Source organism: Rattus rattus, chromosome 1, assembly GCF_011064425.1.
Source record: "Rattus rattus isolate New Zealand chromosome 1, Rrattus_CSIRO_v1, whole genome shotgun sequence".
In the NCBI taxonomy this organism is placed as follows: Eukaryota; Metazoa; Chordata; class Mammalia; order Rodentia; family Muridae; genus Rattus; species Rattus rattus.
Genome location: NC_046154.1, coordinates 122,012,268 through 122,020,015, shown reverse-complemented (window position 1 = coordinate 122,020,015; position 7,748 = coordinate 122,012,268). Strand labels below are relative to the sequence as shown.

The following is a 7,748-nucleotide window of genomic DNA, read 5'->3' as shown; positions in this document are numbered from 1 at the left end:
CTTGTTCCTTAGGTGCCCACATTCTTCTGTTTCTCTTTCCTTTCCATATCTCCACCACTCTCTGGGTGGTGGCACCCAGGATCTCTTAGTGTTTAGGATAATATCAGGAATTGTCTCAGGAGAGTTATTGCACTGGGCAGAGGTCATCTTAGGTATGATCTACACAGTGCTGAACTGGTACTCATTCACTGCTAGCTCCCTGTCTGGTCCCCAAGGTGCTAAATGGTGTTGTGATTGTCTTTCAGTCTTGCTTTTGTCAGAGAGTGTTGGGCTTCTAATCATTCAGACGTTCACAGGTCAGAACACAGAGTATATGGACATAGACTATCTCTTCTCTGCCACTTACTGTTTCACATGTGACACAGCATCCATGCCTGTGATGCCTCTATAGGCAATTGTGGAGTCTTCTCATTCAAAGATGAACACATTCTCCACAACATATCTCAGAAGAAAAACACATTCTATGAGGCCAAAGAATTTACCAGGGAAGAAAATGACTAATATAATTCACAAATAATATAGAAAACTGTAAAAAGAAATAGCAAGTTATTTTAACCAAATGTACAAAGAAATATATATTATGACCAAGCAGGATTTTTCCAGATATGCACAGTTAGTTCAATATTTGGAAAGACAACTAAACTTCATTGTTACAATACAATACATGAATTAAGCTGTGTGAAGAGAATTCTGATAGTTTGTGAAAAAATTCAAAAAAAGAGAGAAAAGAAAGACAAGAATCTTGTATCTTGTGTAAAAGTAACTTTTAGTCTCTAGTTATAATCATTGCCTGTGAGGCCTTCTGAGTAAGCTCACTCTTTTTGCTTCGTTCTGAACTCTAGTTGTCTGTTTCAACTCAGCTATTCTGACTCAAACCACTCTCCAAGCTGACTGATTCAAACTGGCTTCTCTCAGCTTCTCAGTGAATTGCTCTGCTTGGCTTCAAACTAACTGTGGCAATTTGTTCTAATCTTCTGGCTACTTCTTATTCTCTGATTTCAATCGCCTCTGCTGTCCTGCACTGAATTGCACAAACTCACAAACTCATCTCTACTGCACTGTCCTCACTACAGCATACTCACTGCACTGTCCTCACTACAGTGTACTCACTGCACTGAACTCACTACACTGACTCCCGACTGACTCAACTCCACACTCACTGATGAAATGACTGACCAACTGACTCACCTTCTTTTCCTTGCACTGCTCTTAAATAGCTTCTTTCATGTGCTGTTCTCCTGAGACTCAGGTATATTCTATCTACTTCTGTCTTATTATGTCAAATCTTTCTCTGATTCATCACTTTGCCCCATAATTGTCATTCTTATACATGGCTTCTTCCATAAAGTAATTTTACCTTAAAAAAATCTCTGAATTCCAGCTAGAGGGATTAAAGGTGTGTTGTATATCTCTATTTCAGCTAGGTAACACAGACCTAGGTTTTTGAACATGATCACTCGCCAGAGCAAACATATTGCTGGGTTAAGATTCCTCTACAGTTCTATGACTGCTGTTCCTCCTAGACAGGGTTTTGTTCTTGGAATGTGCTTTTGAACTCCATCAAGTTGTAGTAAATAGGAGTGGGCTTACATCAGATTTTCTATCATAATATTCAAATCAGGTTTCCAACCATGGTTGCCCTTTCAGCTTTATATAACTACCACATGATGTAAACCCCACCAACAGTGCAGTGCAGTGATAGCCCAGAAAATCTTGTGTGACTGTGAAGGCTAGAAGTTCCAGTCAAGGAAATCCATTGCATCTGGTCATGTTTAACTAGATATACTCACACTTCCTTCATGCATGGAATGGAAATGACAAATTATAATCTCTATAGTGGTCCAACATCTAACTTCTTTTCTTAAATCATTCTGGTTTTTCTATATCAAGGCAATCTATTTTCCAGTCTTTGTCATTTACATTTTTTTGAAGTTTCAAATGTATTTCCCTTTTCCAGAAATCCCACCCCTCATCCATCACATTTTAGTTTCCCTCCAGTATCCTCTATGCGAGTGTGCTCCTCACCCACCCACCCACTTCCTCCCACCCCCTGTCCTGACATTCCCCTATACTGGGGCATCAAGCCTTGACAGGACCAAGGGCCTCTCCTCCCATTGATGCCCAACAAGGCCATCTTCTTCTACATATGTAAATGGAGCCATAGGTCCATCCCTGGGTTCTCTTGGGATGGTGGTTTAGTCTCTGGGAGCTCTGGGGAGTCTGGTTTGTTGGTGTTCTTCTTATGGGGCTGCAAACTACTTCATCTACTTCAGTTCTTTCTCTAACTCCTGTTCTCTAGTTCAGTGGTTGGCTGCAAGCATCCACCTCTATATTTGCATTTTCCATTCTTAAGTTGGATAAAGTGTATAACTGAATGGAAAAGAGGAAAGTACAGACCTTGTGCTGAAGGAATTCTAAGGTATATCAACTTCTGCTTGGTTTCTCCTGGGTTTTGGAAGCTGCCTATAAGTTGCAGTCAAAATGTCATGAAGCCCATGACACATGACAAGACTTATTGCACAAGTTAATTGTCAACAGCAGTCAAGGACTTAGCCACCAGCCTGTGTCAATTGCCAGACATTCTGGTACAGGTTTCCAGGGTATGACCCTCCAAACTGGGGTCCCACACAGTAAGGAGCAAAGGTGAGCTATCATCATTGTGCTGTGATTGAATTTTTGACAGCATGATTTGTGAGCATAATGAACATTTGCTTATGCTACTAAATTTTACAACCATAATAATTGGATCAGCTAGTGAGGTGTCATAGTCAATGTCATGTCATGGGCTCATAAAAATATGTGTTTGTTCTTCTTTTTGCATGTTACCTTAGGGAATTTTCTCCTAATTTTCCAAGAATATTCTGAAGAATATAGTTTCAAGTATAAAATACATGTTGAAGGCACATGAAAAAATAGATACTTGATTAAGATACTCACATAGCAAATTCTGGGATGTCATGATTCAAATAGTACTATATGTTCTCTTAACAATAGCATAAACATTTCATAAAAGACCTAGTAGTGTGTTGCTATAACTATTTCAAATGATTTCTCAATGAATAGTTCTCGCTTCATGAAAATAATGACAATTTTACAAGATTAATCACTATTCATACTTTCTATTACTTAGGCTTCAGGGTTCTAACATTAAACAATGTATTTTCATTCTTTAATATCATTAAGCAGCTATGAAATTCACTGTAACACACAGTCAATAATGTCAAACAGCTGAATTTCATGTTTAATGACTGTCCAGTAGAACACTGTGCATACAGTTTGGATTCTAATAGTGTGTGTTATCTCTCTGCTGTCTTGAGAATAACTGGCACATAAGTTTGCCAGTACATTGACATAGATCAAGCTGAAACTCTAATGAAAGAAACCAATGGTTATTTGTACTGGGCACAACAAGAGTCACAGAGGTGAAAATAAAATCTGAAATATTTCACTGGGGATGTATAGCAGGAATTTGGCTTGAATATATTTTAAATGAAAAAACGTGTCATTAACTCAGCAAACCTTATCTACCTTGGTTATTCTTACTGAGCTGTGGAGAAATAGATCCTCCCAGGAAAATACGACAGGGCCCAAAATCTCTCAATACATTGAGCATCTATAAATTTTCTGTTGTCACCAGCTCTTGCTCCACTGGGTGAAGAGCGCACAGGTGACAATGCATGAGGATATCTATCTGTCTGTCTGTCTATCTACCTACCTACCTCTCTATTTCTATCTATCCATCTATGTATACCTATCTATGTATCATCTATCTATCTAATGCATCATATATCATCTACTTACTGTCCATCTGCCATTCACCACCTTATAACTGCTGCAAAATACATTTAAAGTGTACGGAAGTAAGAAATTATGAATAAGTGATGATATTTATCAATATCATCAATGATAAATAATATGACACCAGTTAAAGGAGTTATTTCTCTTCAGCCATACTAGAGCTTTGTAAGGAATCTGGATTCCAGAACACATAAAGAGATGATGACATTGGGGAAGAGGTATCACTGGTAAATGTACAGGGCTTCCCTTTTGGCTCCTATAGAGCACAATGCTTTATTTTCTGAATGTGAAATTTAAGGTGGAGCTGCAGGTATTCATATCACTATACCACAGAAGGAAGACCCAGGGCAAAGCTTTTGTTAAGCTTAACCCAGTCAAATTGTTCTTGCAAAAAGGAAACTATAGGACACAGACACACCGGAGGAAACATTCAAGTCAAATAGCATTTAAATGAATTGGATGCTGGGGTATAATGTCCAAACAACCCTGCCTAATATGGTGGATGATGGCTTTATGTTATACACACAGCTTTTCTTTTAGTATAACAAAGAAAACATTACAGGGTTATATTGAAATTAAACATTTATTTATATTGTTCTGCTTGCTCATGAATTTGATATAGATCTTGGAAATATTTCTGCAAGCTGGCTCTCATAAAGAAGATAATTTGAAGTTACTTAATGTTAATAATTGATCCCAGGCCAACAATGAATGATTGTTGATCTTTTCTGTAAATGTCATAATATTAGGTGTTATGCTTTGAATTCTTGACCTCTGTATTAGAATTCTCTAGAGAAACAAAAGCAATAGAATGAATATATATATATATATATATATATATATATTGGATAGATTACATATGTATCATATATAATATTTATTAACTTGACTTATATGATACAGTCTGAAAAGTCCAACAACAGCTATCCTCATACTGGAGAAGCTGAGAACCTGACATCAGCTTGGCCCATGGAGCTGGAAACATCTGTATTCACTGTCTGGTATTGAAGACATGGAGAATTTCTGGAGAGTCACTAATCTTCAGTCCATGTTGTAAATCCCATAAATTGTGGCTTCACATCAGCAGATAATCACAACAGCAGTATAAGTAGTAGCAGGGGAAGAAACCAAATGAATGGACTTATAGATAATACAAGAAGGCAAACTGGAAAAAGACAAAAGCCTTTCCCCTAGTCCTCCTTAAAACTAGACTGTCTCAGGAAAGTATCTCTCATACTCATCATGGGTCCTTATAAACATGTTTAAAAGGTTAATCTAATCTAGGCATTTCTTCACAGGTATGCTCACAATCTTGTCCTTTGGGTGATTCTAGACCCTGTCAAGTATATAATCAATAATAACCCTCAAAGATTCTAGGAAGTATTGTTATATTAGGGTTTGCGGAAACTTTAGGAAGCACACCATCTCCTGAGAAAGAGACTCAGTGGGTTATGTTTTCAAAGATCACTCTCTTCTTCCTGATTTTCATGAGGAAACAACCTTTGCCTCTTTCAAATTCTCCTGCTACCATGATGTTCTGCCCAAGAGCTAGAAGTCATGGACAGTGAACTGAAAGATCCCAAACTAAAAGCTGAATAAACACTTCACCTTAAAAGCTGTTTGCTTAATATTGTGGTCAAAAGAGTCCAAAAATAGTTTAAAAGCATTAAGTATTTCCAATAAGTACATCAATGCCATAAAATGGTGAATATAATAAGCTTACAAACTCCAACATAATTTCATAACATTAAAATGTGTGTGTGTGTGTGTGTGTGTGTGTGAGAGAGAGAGAGAGAGAGAGAGAGAGAGAGAGAGAGAGAGAGAGAGAGAGAGAGAGTTTCTCTCTGAATGTGTGTGTCTGTACACTATATTCATGTAATGCCCAAGAGAGTTAGAAACAACAGATCCACTAGAATTGGAGTTACAGATGGTTGCGATCTGTCACATGGGTGCTGGGCTTCAAATCTGAGTCCTCCCGAAGAGCAGCCAATGCCTTTCGCTACTGAACCATTCTTCCAGCCCCAAATTTTATAACTTTAATAATTGCTAAAGGAAAGGTAAAATTCTATTTCCTTCAAACAACAACAGCAACAAAAGTTCTGGAGTACAAAAGTATTCTAACTTGGAAATGTTCTCATTTCTGGGTTCTTTCTTTTGAATTAAAAATTAAATTAAGTGGTTCAAACTAAACATTTTTAAAGGAAAACATTGAAGTTAATTTATGTTGGTAAGTACCAAAAGAAAAGTAAAATGCTAAGTTTAACCATGCTACATATAGTTTTAAAACATGCTTTTTTTCTGAAATTTCACTTAGAAGTTAACCTAGAAATGCTAGTGCTGTATTAAGTATATTTTTATTTCCTCAAGGAAAAAAAATAGTGTCAAGATTCTATCACATGAGCTAAAGATGAATGACTGAAAACTTCCAGGAGATTTTATTTTCAGTATTTGAGATACTACTGTGATCTATTCAAAACCACAAAAGAAGAATAAGAGTTAACATTTAAGCTAAACTGCTTTCTGCAACTTATTTGCCTAAGAAGACTATTAACAGTCAGTTAGAAGGGGTTGATAGCTCTTAATTTCACAATAATCTTACTAGCATGAGAATTTGTAATTTATAGACAACTTTTGAGACGCTGTTATATATATATATATATATTGCATACTAATTATTCAAAGTATTTCTTATGTGTTAAAGGGTAGGAAAAGAACATTTTAACAGTTTATCATAAAATTCTAAACTGATTATCACTTTTAATGATAAATGCTAATTAGGCTTCTCATATTGGCACTCAGAATGAAGAGTATTGTAACCATTTTTATTAATTTACTCTCTCATATATTACATCTCAACCACAGTCACTGCCTGCCCCTGCCTGTCATTCCAGTCCCTCCCCCACCACATACTCCTTCCCTCCTCTCTCCTCCTCTGTTTCTGTTCAGAAAAGGTCAGGCCTCCCAGACATATCAACCAAACATAGCATATCAAGTTGCAATAAAATTAGGCAATTCCCCTCATAGAAAGGGTGGACAAGGTAACCCATTAGGAGGACAAGGGTCCCAAAAGGAAGTAAAGACATCAGAAAAAACTCTTGTACCCTCTATTAGGAGTTCCTAAAACACCAAGCTACACAAGTCTAGCACATACACAGAGGGTCTACTTTAGACCCATCCTGGCTTCCTGATTGTTGATTCAGTCTCAGTGAGCCCCCTGTGAGTCCAGGTTTACTGATTCTGTGGATTTTCCTGTAGTGTCCTCGACTACTAGGTTCCTAAAATTCTTGGTCTCTCTCTTCCTGAAGATTCCTTGAACTTTGTCTAAAGTTTGGCTGTGGGTTTCAGTATCTGCTTCTTTCAGTTTTTGGATGAAGCCTCTCTGATGACTAGTGGGTTAGGCATAAATCTATAAGAATAGTAGAATATCATTAGGCATTAGGCATCAGAAAGTCATTATTCTATTAACATTTTCCAGTTTGGTATTACCTTAAGTTCTGGTCCATTTGGCCTCTGGTTCTATTCCTCCAGGCAATGTCAAGGGTTGACTCCATAGTGTGGCATGGGTCTCAAGCTGGACCCATCATTGGTTAGCCATTCCCACAATTTCTGTGCCACCTTTTCTCCAACATGTCATGCTAGCAGGACACATTGTAGGTCAAAGATTTTGTAGCTGGATGTACTTCTCATTTGCTCCACTGGAAATATTGCCTGGTTATAAGTGATGGCTGGTCTAGGCTCTGTATCCCCTATTACTAGGAGTTTTAATAAGGTTACCCTAGTAAATTCCTAAAATTAATTCTTTCATTATGGTTTTCTTTTTGTGGGAGGGTTTCCAAAATTTCATGAGAATCCCGAATGTGAAATACTGAGGGTCCCTGCCCCAAGCTGGCTCTGATTGGTAAATAAAGTTGTTGGTGTTCAAAGACTGGGCAGGGAGACAGAGGCAGGAC

At 37.5% G+C, this 7,748-nt stretch overlaps 1 non-coding gene across 1 annotated transcript; it reads right to left on the bottom strand.

Annotated features, from left to right (window-relative positions):
- Positions 1-262: 262 nt before the first annotated feature.
- Positions 263-396, bottom strand: LOC116890557. Its single transcript, XR_004386731.1, has one exon. It is a non-coding gene; the product is annotated as a small nucleolar RNA SNORA17 (small nucleolar RNA).
- Positions 397-7,748: the final 7,352 nt, after the last annotated feature.